This window comes from Electrona antarctica, assembly GCF_951216825.1.
Source record: "Electrona antarctica genome assembly, chromosome: 2".
Classification (NCBI taxonomy): Eukaryota; Metazoa; Chordata; class Actinopteri; order Myctophiformes; family Myctophidae; genus Electrona; species Electrona antarctica.
The window spans coordinates 36,385,518-36,400,521 of record NC_136807.1 but is presented as its reverse complement, the minus strand read 5'-3'; positions in this window follow the sequence as shown (position 1 = coordinate 36,400,521).

The window sequence follows — 15,004 nt, the reverse complement described above, 5'->3', positions numbered from 1 at the left end:
TCCTGCCCCCTCCTCCTTGCCTACTGTGGGGGTGGAGCACAACCAGTCTGGTCCTGCTGAGGAGGAACACAGGCAGAATCTCAGCATGCAGGTGATCTCTGAAACTCTAGATGAAGGTGTTGGGGAGAACCAGGTTGTTGGAATGGTTCAAGCTGATGTGCCCTTCCAGTCCTGCGAGGAGGAACATGGTCATGGGCTAGATATAAACATGGAGGAGATTTATCGAACTCTAGCTGAAAGTGTTACAGAGAACCAGGCGGTTGGGATAGTTGAAGATGAAGAAGACATCAAATATGATTCACCCAGAAAGGAATCCTTCCACTCCAGACCTGCTGAAGCAGACCACGATTATGAGCAAAGACTAAGCATGCAAGAGATTTATCAAACTCCAGATGAAAGTGTTGCAGAGAATCAGACGGTTGAGATAGCGGACACCTCTGTTCAGAGGATCATGGACACATCAGTAACACAGGATGCCAGCCTTGTCCTGCTGGGGGAAACCAGCCTGTCTATTGAAGATAAAAAACAGTCTGTCCTGCAGATTTCCACTGTGCAAATGCATGAAGAGACGTCTTCTAAAAACACCAGAGGGCTTGACGAACAGGAAATGGCAACCCAGGAGAAGTCGCTGTCACAGTCACATCCCCTGTTGGATGGAAGTTTGGATGTAGATGAGTCACTTTCTGTGGGAAGTGAGAATGCAGAACTCGCACATGTGAGTGCCAATGGCTCCTGTGTCTCTGTGATGGATCAGTCAGTGCACTCATTTACAACACCAAAAAAGATGAAAGCAGCTGTGTTGCTTTCCGAAAGTGATGAAGAGGAAGGTGACCACATGCACAAGCTGCCAAATAGACCATTTGAATACTCTGTTTCTCCAGTGCTGGGAACTTACAACTCCACCGCCTTCGAATCCAAGAAGACCTGTGAAGGAAATGGCACTCCCATGAGTCCCATCGGGTCCATGGTTGAAGAAACAGATAGTGAAGGAGGAGACTTTGAGGATACTGATGAAAAATTGTTATTTTTGCCTTCTCTGCTTGAGACTCAGTGCTATGTCTCTGTGATGGATCAGTCAGTGCACTCATTTACAACACCAAAAAAGATGAAAGCACCTGTGTTGCTTTATGAAAGTGAGGAAGAGGAAGGTGACCACATGCACAAGCTGCCAAATAGCCAGTTTGATGACTCTATTTCTCAGAGCTTACAACTCCACAACCCCCAAACAAATGCACATCCTCCTGCCCCCTCCTCCTTGCCTACTGTGGGGGTGGAGCACAACCAGTCTGGTCCTGCTGAGGAGGAACACGGGCAGAATCTAAGCATGCAGGTGATCTCTGGAACTCTAGATGAAGGTGTTGGGGAGAACCAGGTTGTTGGAATGGTTCAAGCTGATGTGCCCTTCCAGTCCTGCAAGGAGGAACATGGTCATGGGCTAGATATAAACATGGAGGAGATTTATCGAACTCTAGCTGAAAGTGTTACAGAGAACCAGGCGGTTGGGATAGTTGAAGATGAAGAAGACATCAAATATGATTCACCCAGAAAGGAATCCTTCCACTCCAGACCTGCTGAAGCAGACCACGATTATGAGCAAAGACTAAGCATGCAAGAGATTTATCAAACTCCAGATGAAAGTGTTGCAGAGAATCAGACGGTTGAGATAGCGGACACCTCTGTTCAGAGGATCATGGACACATCAGTAACACAGGATGCCAGCCTTGTCCTGCTGGGGGAAACCAGCCTGTCTCTTGAAGATAAAAAACAGTCTGTCCTGCAGATTTCCACTGTGCAAATGCATGAAGAGACGTCTTCTAAAAACACCAGAGGGCTTGACGAACAGGAAATGGCAACCCAGGAGAAGTCGCTGTCACAGTCACATCCCCTGTTGGATGGAAGTTTGGATGTAGATGAGTCACTTTCTGTGGGAAGTGAGAATGCAGAACTCGCACATGTGAGTACCAATGGCTCCTGTGTCTCTGTGATGGATCAGTCAGTGCACTCATTTACAACACCAAAAAAGATAAAAGCAGCTGTGTTGCTTTATGAAAGTGAGGAAGAGGAAGGTGACCACATGCACAAGCTGCCAAATAGCCAGTTTGATGACTCTGTTTCTCAGAGCTTACAACTCCACAACCCCCAAACAACTCCACATCCTCCTGCCCCCTCCTCCTTGCCTACTGTGGGGGTGGAGCGCAACCAGTCTGGTCCTGCTGAGGAGGAACACGGGCAGAATCTAAGCATGCAGGTTATCTCTGGAACTCTAGATGAAGGTGTTGGGGAGAACCAGGTTGTTGGAACGGTTGAAGATGATGTGTCCTTCCAGTCCGGCGAGAAGGAAAATGGTTATGGGCTAGATATAAACATGAATGAGATTTATCGAACTCTAGCTGAAAGTGTTACAGAGAACCAGGCTGTTGGGATAGTTGAAGATGAAGAAGACATCAAATATGATCCATCCAGAATGGAATCCTTCCACTCCAGACCTGCTGAAGCAGACCACGGTTATGGACAAAGACAAAGCATGCAAGAGATTTATCAAACTCCAGATGAACGTGTTGCAGAGAATCAGACTGTTGAAAATGAGACGGTTGAGATAGTGGACGCCTCTCTTCAGGAGATCATGGATGCATCGGTAAGACAGGATGTCAGCCTTGTCTTGCTGGGGGAAACCAGCCTGTCTCTTGAGGATGAACAACAGTCTGTCCTGCAGATTTCCACTGTGAAAATAAATGAAGAGACGTCTTCTAAAATCACCATAGGACGTGATGAACAGGAAATGGCAACACAGGAGAAGTTGCTGTCACAGTCACATCCCCTGTTGGATGGGAGTTTGGATGTAGATGAGTCACTTTCTGTGGGAAGTGAGAATGCAGAACTCTCACATGTGAGTGCCAATGGCTCCTGTGTCTCTGTGATGGATCAGTCAGTGCACTCATTTACAACACCAAAAAAGATGAAAGCACCTGTGTTGCTTTATGAAAGTGAGGAAGAGGAAGGTGACCACATGCACAAGCTGCCAAATAGCCAGTTTGATGACTCTATTTCTCAGAGCTTACAACTCCACAACCCCCACACAAATGCACATCCTCCTGCCCCCTCCTCCTTGCCTACTGTGGGGGTTGTCCACAACCAGTCTGGTCCTGCTGAGGAGGAACACGGGCCGAATCTAAGCATGCAGGTGATCTCTGGAACTCTAGATGAAGGTGTTGGGGAGAACCAGGTTGTTGGAATGGTTCAAGCTGATGTGCCCTTCCAGTCCTGCGAGGAGGAACATGGTCATGGGCTAGATATAAACATGGAGGAGATTTATCGAACTCTAGCTGAAAGTGTTACAGAGAACCAGGCGGTTGGGATAGTTGAAGATGAAGAAGACATCAAATATGATTCACCCAGAAAGGAATCCTTCTACTCCAGACCTGCTGAAGCAGACCACGATTATGAGCAAAGACTAAGCATGCAAGAGATTTATCAAACTCCAGATGAAAGTGTTGCAGAGAATCAGAATGTTGAGATAGCGGACGTCTCTGTTCAGAAGATCATGGACACATCAGTAAAACAGGATGCCAGCCTTGTCCTGCTGGTGGAAACCAGCCTGTCTCTTGAGGATAAACAACAGTCTGTCCTGCAGATTCCCACTGTGAAAATAAATGAAGAGACGTCTTCTAAAAACACCAGAGGGCTTGACGAACAGGAAATGGCAACCCAGGAGAAGTTGCTGTCACAGTCACATCCCCTGTTGGATGGAAGTTTGGATGTAGATGAGTCACTTTCTGTGGGAAGTGAGAATGCAGAACTCACACATGTGAGTACCAATGGCTCCTGTGTCTCTGTGATGGATCCGTCAGTGCACTCATTTACAACATCCAAGAAGAGGAAAGCAGCTGTGTTGCTTCACGAAAGTGAGGAAGAGGAAGGTGATCACATCCACAAGCTGCCAAATAGCCAGTTTGATGACTCTGTTTCTCAGAGCTTACAACTCCACCCCCCCCAAACAAATACACATCCTCCGGCCCCCTCCTCCTTGCCTACTGTGGGTGTGGAGCGCAACCAGTCTGGTCCTGCTGAGGAGGAACACGGGCAGAATCTAAGCATGCAGGTTATCTCTGGAACTCTAGATGAAGGTGTTGGGGAGAACCAGGTTGTTGGAATGGTTGAAGATGATGTGTCCTTCCAGTCCGGCAAGAAGGAACATGGTTATGGGCTAGATATAAACATGAAGGAGATTTATCGAACTCTAGCTGAAAGTGTTACAGAGAACCAGGCTGTTGGGATAGTTGAAGATGAAGAAGACATCAAATATGATCCATCCAGAATGGAATCCTTCCACTCCAGACCTTCTGAAGCAGACCACGGTTATGGACAAAGACAAAGCATGCAAGAGATTTATCAAACTCCGGATGAAAGTGTTTCAGAGAATCAGACTGTTGAAAATGAGACGGTTGAGATAGTGGACGCCTCTCTTCAGGAGATCATGGACGCATCGGTAAGACAGGATGCCAGCCTTGTCCTGCTGGGGGAAACCAGCCAGTCTCTTGAGGATGAACAACAGTCTGTCCTGCAGATTCCCACTGTGAAAATAAATGAAGAGACGTCCTCTAAAATCACCATAGGACGTGACGAACAGGAAATGGCAACCCAGGAGAAGTTGCTGTCACAGTCACATCCCCTGTTGGATGGGAGTTTGGATGTAGACGAGTCACTTTCTGTGGGAAGAGAGAATGCAGAACTTGCACATGTGAGTGCCAATGCCTCCTGTGTCTCTGTGATGGATCTGTCAGTGCACTCATTTACAACACCGAAGAAGAGGAAAGCAGCTGTGTTGCTTTATGAAAGTGAGGAAGAGGAAGGTGACCACATGCACAAGCTGCCAAATAGACAGTTTGAATACTCTGTTTCTCCAGTGCTGGGAACTTACAACTCCACCGCCTTCGAATCCAAGAAGACCTGTGAAGGAAATGGCACTCCCATGAGTCCCATCAGGTCCATGGTTGAAGAAACAGATAGTGAAGGAGGAGACTTTGAGGATACTGATGAAATTTTTTTATTTTTGCCTTCTCTGCTTGAGACTCAGCGCTATATAGAGACACGGGTTCAGAGCGCTCAGGAACTGATGAAGGCAGAGTCAGAACGGCATGCCCAGCTCGCAAGTATGGGCTCACGCATGGAAGGACACTGGCTGAGACATATGGGTCAGGATGGAGGTAGTTCAGCAAAAGCAAAGGAGAGACCAAAGAAAACAAATCCACATCCTCCTGCCCCCTCCTCCTTGCCTACTGTGGGGGTGGAGCACAACCAGTCTGGTCCTGCTGAGGAGGAACACGGTGGTGGGCAGAATCTAAGCATGCAGGTGATCTCTGGAACTCTAGATGAAGGTGTTGGGGAGAACCAGGTTGTTGGAATGGTTCAAGCTGATGTGCCCTTCCAGTCCTGCGAGGAGGAACATGGTCATGGGCTAGATATAAACATGGAGGAGATTTATCGAACTCTAGCTGAAAGTGTTACAGAGAACCAGGCGGTTGGGATAGTTGAAGATGAAGAAGACATCAAATATGATTCACCCAGAAAGGAATCCTTCCACTCCAGACCTGCTGAAGCAGACCACGATTATGAGCAAAGACTAAGCATGCAAGAGATTTATCAAACTCCAGATGAAAGTGTTGCAGAGAATCAGACTGTTGAGATAGCGGACGTCTCTGTTCAGAAGATCATGGACACATCAGTAAAACAGGATGCCAGCCTTGTCCTGCTGGGGGAAACCAGCCTGTCTCTTGAGGATAAACAACAGTCTGTCCTGCAGATTCCCACTGTGAATATAAATGAAGAGACGTCTTCTAAAGGGCTTGACGAACAGGAAATGGCAACCCAGGAGAAGTTGCTGTCACAGTCACATCCCCTGTTGGATGGAAGTTTGGATGTAGATGAGTCACTTTCTGTGGGAAGTGAGAATGCAGAACTCACACATGTGAGTACCAATGGCTCCTGTGTCTCTGTGATGGATCCGTCAGTGCACTCATTTACAACATCCAAGAAGAGGAAAGCAGCTGTGTTGCTTCACGAAAGTGAGGAAGAGGAAGGTGACCACATGCACAAGCTGCCAAATAGCCAGTTTGATGACTCTGTTTCTCAGAGCTTACAACTCCACAACCCCCAAACAAATGCACATCCTCCTGCCCCCTCCTCCTTGCCTACTGTGAGGGTGGAGCACAACCAGTCTGGTCCTGCTGAGGAGGAACACGGGCAGAATCTAAGCATGCAGGTTATCTCTGGAACTCTAGATGAAGGTGTTGGGGAGAACCAGGTTGTTGGAACGGTTGAAGATGATGTGTCCTTCCAGTCCGGCAAGAAGGAACATGGTTATGGGCTAGATATAAACATGAAGGAGATTTATCGAACTCTAGCTGAAAGTGTTACAGAGAACCAGGCTGTTGGGATAGTTGAAGATGAAGAAGACATCAAATATGATCCATCCAGAATGGAATCCTTCCACTCCAGACCTGCTGAAGCAGACCACGGTTATGGACAAAGACAAAGCATGCAAGAGATTTATCAAACTCCAGATGAAAGTGTTTCAGAGAATCAGACTGTTGAAAATGAGACAGTTGAGATAGTGGACGCCTCTCTTCAGGAGATCATGGACGCATCGGTAAGACAGGATGCCAGCCTTGTCCTCCTGGGGGAAACCAGCCAGTCTCTTGAGGATGAACAACAGTCTGTCCTGCAGATTCCCACTGTGAAAATAAATGAAGAGACGTCCTCTAAAATCACCATAGGACGTGACGAACAGGAAATGGCAACCCAGGAGAAGTTGCTGTCACAGTCACATCCCCTGTTGGATGGGAGTTTGGATGTAGACGAGTCACTTTCTGTGGGAAGAGAGAATGCAGAACTCGCACATGTGAGTGCCAATGCCTCCTGTGTCTCTGTGATGGATCTGTCAGTGCACTCATTTACAACACCGAAGAAGAGGAAAGCAGCTGTGTTGCTTTCCGAAAGTGATGAAGAGGAAGGTGACCACATGCACAAGCTGCCAAATAGACATTTTGAATACTCTGTTTCTCCAGTGCTGGGAACTTACAACTCCACCGCCTTCAAATCCAAGAAGACCTGTGAAGGAAATGGCACTCCCATGAGTCCCATGGTTGAAAAAACAGATAGTGAAGGAGGAGACTTTGAGGATACTGATGAACAATTGTTATTTTTGCCTTCTCTGCTTGAGACTCAGCGCTATATAGAGACAAGGGTTCAGAGCGCTCAGGAACTGATGAAGGCAGAGTCAGAACGGCATGCCCAGCTCGCAAGTATGGGCTCACGCATGGAAGGACACTGGCTGAGACATATGGGTCAGGATGGAGGTACTTCAGCAAAAGCAAAGGAGAGACCAAAGAAAACAAATCCACATCCTCCTGCCCCCTCCTCCTTGCCTACTGTGGGGGTGGAGCACAACCAGTCTGGTCCTGCTGAGGAGGAACACGGTGGTGGGCAGAATCTAAGCATGCAGGTGATCTCTGGAACTCTAGATGAAGGTGTTGGGGAGAACCAGGTTGTTGGAATGGTTCAAGCTGATGTGCCCTTCCAGTCCTGCGAGGAGGAACATGGTCATGGGCTAGATATAAACATGGAGGAGATTTATCGAACTCTAGCTGAAAGTGTTACAGAGAACCAGGCGGTTGGGATAGTTGAAGATGAAGAAGACATCAAATATGATTCACCCAGAAAGGAATCCTTCCACTCCAGACCTGCTGAAGCAGACCACGATTATGAGCAAAGACTAAGCATGCAAGAGATTTATCAAACTCCAGATGAAAGTGTTGCAGAGAATCAGACTGTTGAGATAGCGGACGTCTCTGTTCAGAAGATCATGGACACATCAGTAAAACAGGATGCCAGCCTTGTCCTGCTGGGGGAAACCAGCCTGTCTCTTGAGGATAAACAACAGTCTGTCCTGCAGATTCCCACTGTGAAAATAAATGGAGAGACGTCTTCTAAAAACACCAGAGGGCTTGACGAACAGGAAATGGCAACCCAGGAGAAGTTGCTGTCACAGTCACATCCCCTGTTGGATGGAAGTTTGGATGTAGATGAGTCACTTTCTGTGGGAAGTGAGAATGCAGAACTCACACATGTGAGTACCAATGGCTCCTGTGTCTCTGTGATGGATCCGTCAGTGCACTCATTTACAACATCCAAGAAGAGGAAAGCAGCTGTGTTGCTTCACGAAAGTGAGGAAGAGGAAGGTGACCACATGCACAAGCTGCCAAATAGCCAGTTTGATGACTCTGTTTCTCAGAGCTTACAACTCCACCCCCCCCAAACAAATACACATCCTCCGGCCCCCTCCTCCTTGCCTACTGTGGGTGTGGAGCGCAACCAGTCTGGTCCTGCTGAGGAGGAACACGGGCAGAATCTAAGCATGCAGGTTATCTCTGGAACTCTAGATGAAGGTGTTGGGGAGAACCAGGTTGTTGGAATGGTTGAAGATGATGTGTCCTTCCAGTCCTGTGAGGAGGAACATGTTCATGGGCTAGATATAAACATGGAGGAGATTTATCGAACTCTAGCTGAAAGTGTTACAAAGAACCAGGCTGTTGGGATAGTTGAAGATGAAGAAGACATCAAATATGATTCACCCAGAATGGAATCCTTCCACTCCAGACCTGCTGAAGCAGACCACGGTTATGGACAAAGACAAAGCATGCAAGAGATTTATCAAACTCTAGATGAAAGTGTTGCAGAGAATCAGACTGTTGAAAATGAGACGGTTGAGATAACGGACGCCTCTCTTCAGGAGATCATGGACGCATCAGTAACACAGGATGCCAGCCTTATCCTGCTGGGGGAAACCAGCCTGTCTCTTGAGGATAAACAACAGTCTGTCCTGCAGATTCCCACTGTGAAAATAAATGAAGAGACGTCTTCTAAAATATCCATAGGACCTGACGAACAGGAATTGTCAACCCAGGAGAAGTTGCTGTCACAGTCACATCCCCTGTTGGATGGGAGTTTGGATGTAGACGAGTCACCTTCTGTGGGAAGAGAGAATGCAGAACTCTCACATGTGAGTGCCAATGCCTCCTGTGTCTCTGTGATGGATCCGTCAGTGCACTCAATTACAACACCCAAGAAGAGGAAAGCAGCTGTGTTGCTTTCTGAAAGTGAGGAAGAGGAAGGTGACCACATGCACAAGCTGCCAACTAGCCAGTTTGATGACTCTGTTTCTCAGAGCTTACAACTCCACAACCCCCAAACAAATGCACATCCTCCTGCCCCCTCCTCCTTGCCTACTGTGAGGGTGGAGCACAACCAGTCTGGTCCTGCTGAGGAGGAACACGGGCAGAATCTAAGCATGCAGGTTATCTCTGGAACTCTAGATGAAGGTGTTGGGGGGAACCAGGTTGTTGGAATGGTTGAAGATGATGTTCCCTTCCAGTCCGGTGAGAAGGAACATGGTCATGGGCTAGATATAAACATGAAGGATATTTATCGAACTCTAGCTGAAAGTGTTACAGGGAACCAGGCTGTTAGTATAGTTGAAGATGAAGAAGACATCAAATATGATTCACCCAGAAAGGAATCCTTCCACTCCAGACCTGCTGAAGCAGACCACGATTATGAGCAAAGACTAAACATGCAAGAGCTTTTTCAAACTCCAGATGAAAGTGTTACAGAGAATCAGGCGGTTGCGGACGCCTCTGTTCAGAAGATCATGGATGCATCAGTAACACAGGTTGCCAGCCTTGTCCTGCTGGGGGAAACCAGCCTGTCTCTTGAGGATAAACAACAGTCTGTCCTGCAGATTTCCACTGTGCAAATAAATGAAGAGACGTCTTCTAAAAACACCATAGGACGTGACGAACAGGAAATGGCAACCCAGGAGAAGTCGCTGGCACAGTCACATCCCCTGTTGGATGGGAGTTTGGATGTAGACGAGTCACTTTCTGTTGGAAGAGAGAATGCAGAACAATCACATGTGAGTGCCAATGCCTCCTGTGTCTCTGTGATGGATCCGTCAGTGCACTCATTTACAACACCGAAGAAGAGGAAAGCAGCTGTGTTGCTTTCTGAAAGTGATGAAGAGGAAGGTGACCACATGCACAAGCTGCCAAATAGACAGTTTGATTACTCTGTTTCTCAGAGCTTACAACTCCACCGTTCTTCCAGCACCCAGCTGCAGCTGCAATCCCTCCACTCTGGGCACCAGAGGACAGACCATGAGCTGGATGAGCACATCACACACCTCCACTATCAGGAGTCTCAGCGCTACATAGAGACAAGGGTTCAGAGCGCTCAGGAACTAATGGAGACAGAGTCAGAACGGCATGTCCAGCTGGCAAGTATTGTCTCAAGCATGGAAGCACTCCGGCTGAGACATATGGGTCAGGATGCTAAATCAAAGGAGAGACCAGAGAAAACAAATCCACATCCTCCTGCCCCCTCCTTGCCTACTGTGAGGGTGGAGTGCAACCAGTCTGGTCCTACTGAGGAGGAACACAGGCAGAATCTAAGCATGCAGGTGATCTCTGGAACTCTAGATGAAGGTGTTGGGGAGAACCAGGTTGTTGGACTGGTTGAAGATGATGTGTCCTTCCAGTCCGGTGAAAAGGAACATGGTCATGGGCTAGATATAAACATGAAGGAGATGTATCGAACTCTAGCTGAAAGTGTTACAGAGAACCAGGCTGTTAATATAGTTGAAGATGGAGAAGAAAACAGCTATGATTCACCCAGAAAGGAATCCTTCCACTCCAGACCTGCTGAAGCAGACCACGGTTATGGACAAAGACAAAGCATGCAAGAGATTTATCAAACTCCAGATGAAAGTGTTGCGGAGATTCAGATGGTTGAGATAGCGGACACCTCTGTTCAGGACATTGACGCTTCAGTAAAACAGGATGCCAGCCTTGTCCAGCTGGGGGAAACCAGCCTGTCTCTTGAGGATAAAAAACAGTCTATCCTGCAGATTTCCAATGTGAATATAAATAAAGAGACGTCTTCTAAAATAACCTGTGGGCTTGATGAACAGAAAATGGCAACCCACGAGAAGTTGCTGTCACAGTCACATCCCCTGTTGGATGGAAGTTTGGATGTAGACGAGTCACTTTCTGGGGGAAGAGAGAATGCAGAACTCACACAAGTCAGTGCCAATGAAGCCTGTGTCATCCTGTGATCCACTCATTTACAACACCGAAGAAGTTGAAAGCAGCTGTGTTGCTTCACGAAAGTGATGAAGAGGAAGGTGACCACATGCACAAGCTGCCTAATATACACTTTGATTACTCTCCAGTTTCTCCAGTGCTGGGAACTCCACCGCCCTCGGATCCAAGAAGACCTGTGAAGGAAATGACACTCCCATGAGTCCATGGTCGAAGAAACAGAGTGAAGGAGGAGACTTTGAGGATACTGAGGAAAAATTGTTATTTTTGCCTTCTCTGCTTGTTGAACGTTTTGTGGGTTCAAAAAAAGTTGCACTTGTTTTGACACTTTAACCACATTATATGCTGAAGTTATTTGAAAGAGTTGTAAGTACAGTGTATGTCATGTCAATGTAATGATGTGATGTGAAAGGATTTTCATTCGTTTTCATAAAACATTTGGAGTTTCCTCATCTATGTATGCATTGTATTGTACTGTCTGCTGCTAGACTGTTATATAAATATTCTGCTCCTTCATACTGTATGTCTGACAATACATTTGCAGTATATAAAGAACCATCAGCTGATTTCATAGTGACAGTGTGAAGCTTCATTTTGTACCATGGTGGGAAAAGTACTATTTTATTTTGTGTAAAATATATTGAAAACATCTTTTGAAAATAGCAGATCTACAATCACAACACGTATTGTGAGCTTGTAGTTCGGGATATTTTATTTTAAAAGTTAATGTTTAAATAGGGCTGAAGTGCTTAATGTATGTTTTTTTTTATAATCCACTGATCCAGATCTACAAAGTAACTAGAGTTTTCATGTGTGTATATATCCTATAGTATACAGTAGTCTATCTCAGGCTTATGATCTTTTGTTTTGTTTTTATCTTGAAAATTTGTGCAAAACAAGATTGCTGCCACTCAAAATTCGGCACACGTTCACACATGAAATTCACGTTCACCCAAAATCAAATATGCCTGCACATTTCATTATATCTGAATATTGTTTAGGGGGACATTTTAAACACACATCTTTACTTCTGGGAGAAGATGGGCGTCCATGGGCATGGCTAAATTAATCGAGGGTCATTTACATGAAAAGGCACTGGACTAGTTCAATAAACACTTGTAAGTCACTGGATAAGAACGTCTGAATGTCAAAATTGTAAATTGTTGTCTCTTTCAGTTATGACTACCGACCCTGAAGTATACATTACAGTGGACAGTGTTGCAAACTACATTTGCAATCACAAAAAAATACCAAATAATACATATGGAAAAATGCAGCTAAAAATGTCTCACAATGTCCTGGGTTCAAGAGGAGTTGAAGCTATAGTAAGTAATAACTAACTGAGAGAGAGAGCTGTAGATTGTATTGCAGGTGAATGAGTTGAGCACTACTGCACTACAGCCTACTGCAGTGACTGTTCCACACTCAATTCTTCCTTCTTTCAACAGCAGAGAAGAATTCTCAGGGCAACATAGGCATAAATGTATAATGTGTTATTATCAGACACACTGGGACTCCACCAATTGCTGCTTAGCCTCTTACTTCGTAGTAGTACTTACTTAGTACTTACATCTCTGTACTTCTATTGTGATGTATAATACTGTATCATTAGGGAGAGTGGGTGGGTGGGTGGGGAGGTGATGCTGGGGCTAGGGATTCAAGGGAAGGGGATGGAATAAATTCTCCTGTACTGTTCATGCATCCTTTCTAATGACACAGCAGTATTCAATATGAAGCAGTCTGTCTTCAAGTTCAATTATTATACGTTCAAATGGGTTCGGAATTCGGATTTACCAAGTGTCCGTTCCCCCTTTTTATAAGTCACCTCTTCAACTCCCACTTCTCTCAGCTCCTCTATCATGCTGTCTCTTTCCCTTTGGTACCTACTACAGTTAATAAGTTCCACAGTCTCCTCATCCTGCCAGTGGTCACAGTCATAGACCTTTAGGGTGCTTCTTAATTACATACATATTTTATTTAACACTAATACACTATGTCCCAGTCTTAACCTTGTAAGGATGACCTCGCTCTCTTGCTTCTAGTTAATGTATCAGAATCATCTTTAGTTACCAGAGGGAGTGCAACAAACCATGTACAGCCCAGATTCAGCACAAACAAGGGACTAAATTATTTTCGCTCCTATGCCACCAAAATGTGGAACGTCCTACCAACAGTCATTAAGACATGTGAATCCCTTGACTCCTTCAAACCCGCTCTCAAAGGGCACCTACGGACGGCTGCAATTCGAAACTGGCCCCTGTAAAATCTGAATCCCCCACCGCCCCCCCCCTTTTTCCCCTCACTGTATATGTTTCTTTTCCCTTTTTACCTCCTTTATGATGAATTCCTGTTCTGTTCTTTGACTATATAGAAGTGTCTATCTGTACGTCTCTAAATGTTTTGATGAATTGAACATGGTGGACCCTCTTGTTAATAAATATTTCAATCAATCAATATTACTTCCTCTACTGTAGCCTACTGGCTGAGTCGCCCCAAACTTTGATTCTGCCTATGAGGGTGGACTCTGCCAATTAATGCTTTTCAAAGGGAACAAAGTGGTTTGTTGCCATTTGCGGATTTCTTTCTAAAAATAATAAACGATCTGTTCCCATTGAAAAGCATTGGCAGAATCCGCCCTCATAGGAAGAATTAAAGTTTGGTGTGACCACACCCTAATAGTCTTGAAAGCATTGTGCTGTATGAATTAGACACATGACTTGAATGATAGCTTTGGTCTGGACAATTCTGCTAATGCAGTGATTTTTATTTTTTCAATCTTTTAATTAGATTAGACAAGATTCCTGAGTTTGATATGAATTATCTCCTCTTCCTCCTTCTTATTCCTCCTTTAAATGACCAACTGCCCCACAGCTATAACTGTAAAGGTTTGTTGCTTTCAGCGTAATGTACCGACCTAACAGAGACATTGCTTGTTTACAATAGAGGGTATGCGCATGCATAAAGTGAATGGCAGATCGAGTGGCAAAGTGAGTGACGAAGTGAATTTAATGTTGTTTAAAGTAATTTAATGCAATCAAATAGGACTTTTCTTTTTGGATGTATGGGCTGTCAAGGCCAGAAAGTAGTTTTTTGCCACTCAGTAGGCATTCCCACATAACTTCCTGGTATGATGATGTCACGTGCATACCCTCTATAAGTCTATATGTTCAAACATACCTGCTTGCAATAGAAACTTTGCAGGACTGGATTTTCCTCGTACTCATCGAATCTCTGATCTGAGGATAGAATTCTGGATGAGCAGGACATGTGCAGCATTTTGAACGAAACGGGCCACTCCTGAAAACTTTAGAAGGCAATGTTAGCCAATCAGTGTAGAATCTGATAAATCCAACAGACTCGTCTTGATCACATGACTACAGAGATCATGTGTACCGATTTGCGTGAGATTTGGATGAAATCTGTGCACTAACATAAGCAATGTGTTTAGCAGAAATCGGCCTCATGGTGGCGCTATAACCGGCAGATGTGGAGGGATGCAGGGACAATGTTTTTCCATGGCCTCTAGGGAGTGCGCATACATAAGTTGTATACAGATTGATGAAGTTATAGCAAAAAAACAGGAAATGGCCTGTTATAGCGCCACCATAAGGCTGATTTGGAAAAGAATGAGTGGCATGTCGTCCTTGGCCTAGTGGAAATGTGCGTGTATAATTTCACGGAAATTGCACACTGTGTTTGTGATTTGTGGCATTTTGTTCGAAACGGACCAATCATGTGAGCTTTGGAAGCCAATCTTAGCCAATCAGGATGGAAGATGGGAAATTGTGCAGATCTGTGTTGATCACATGACTATGGAGATAGTGTATACCGAATTGTGTGATGTATGGATA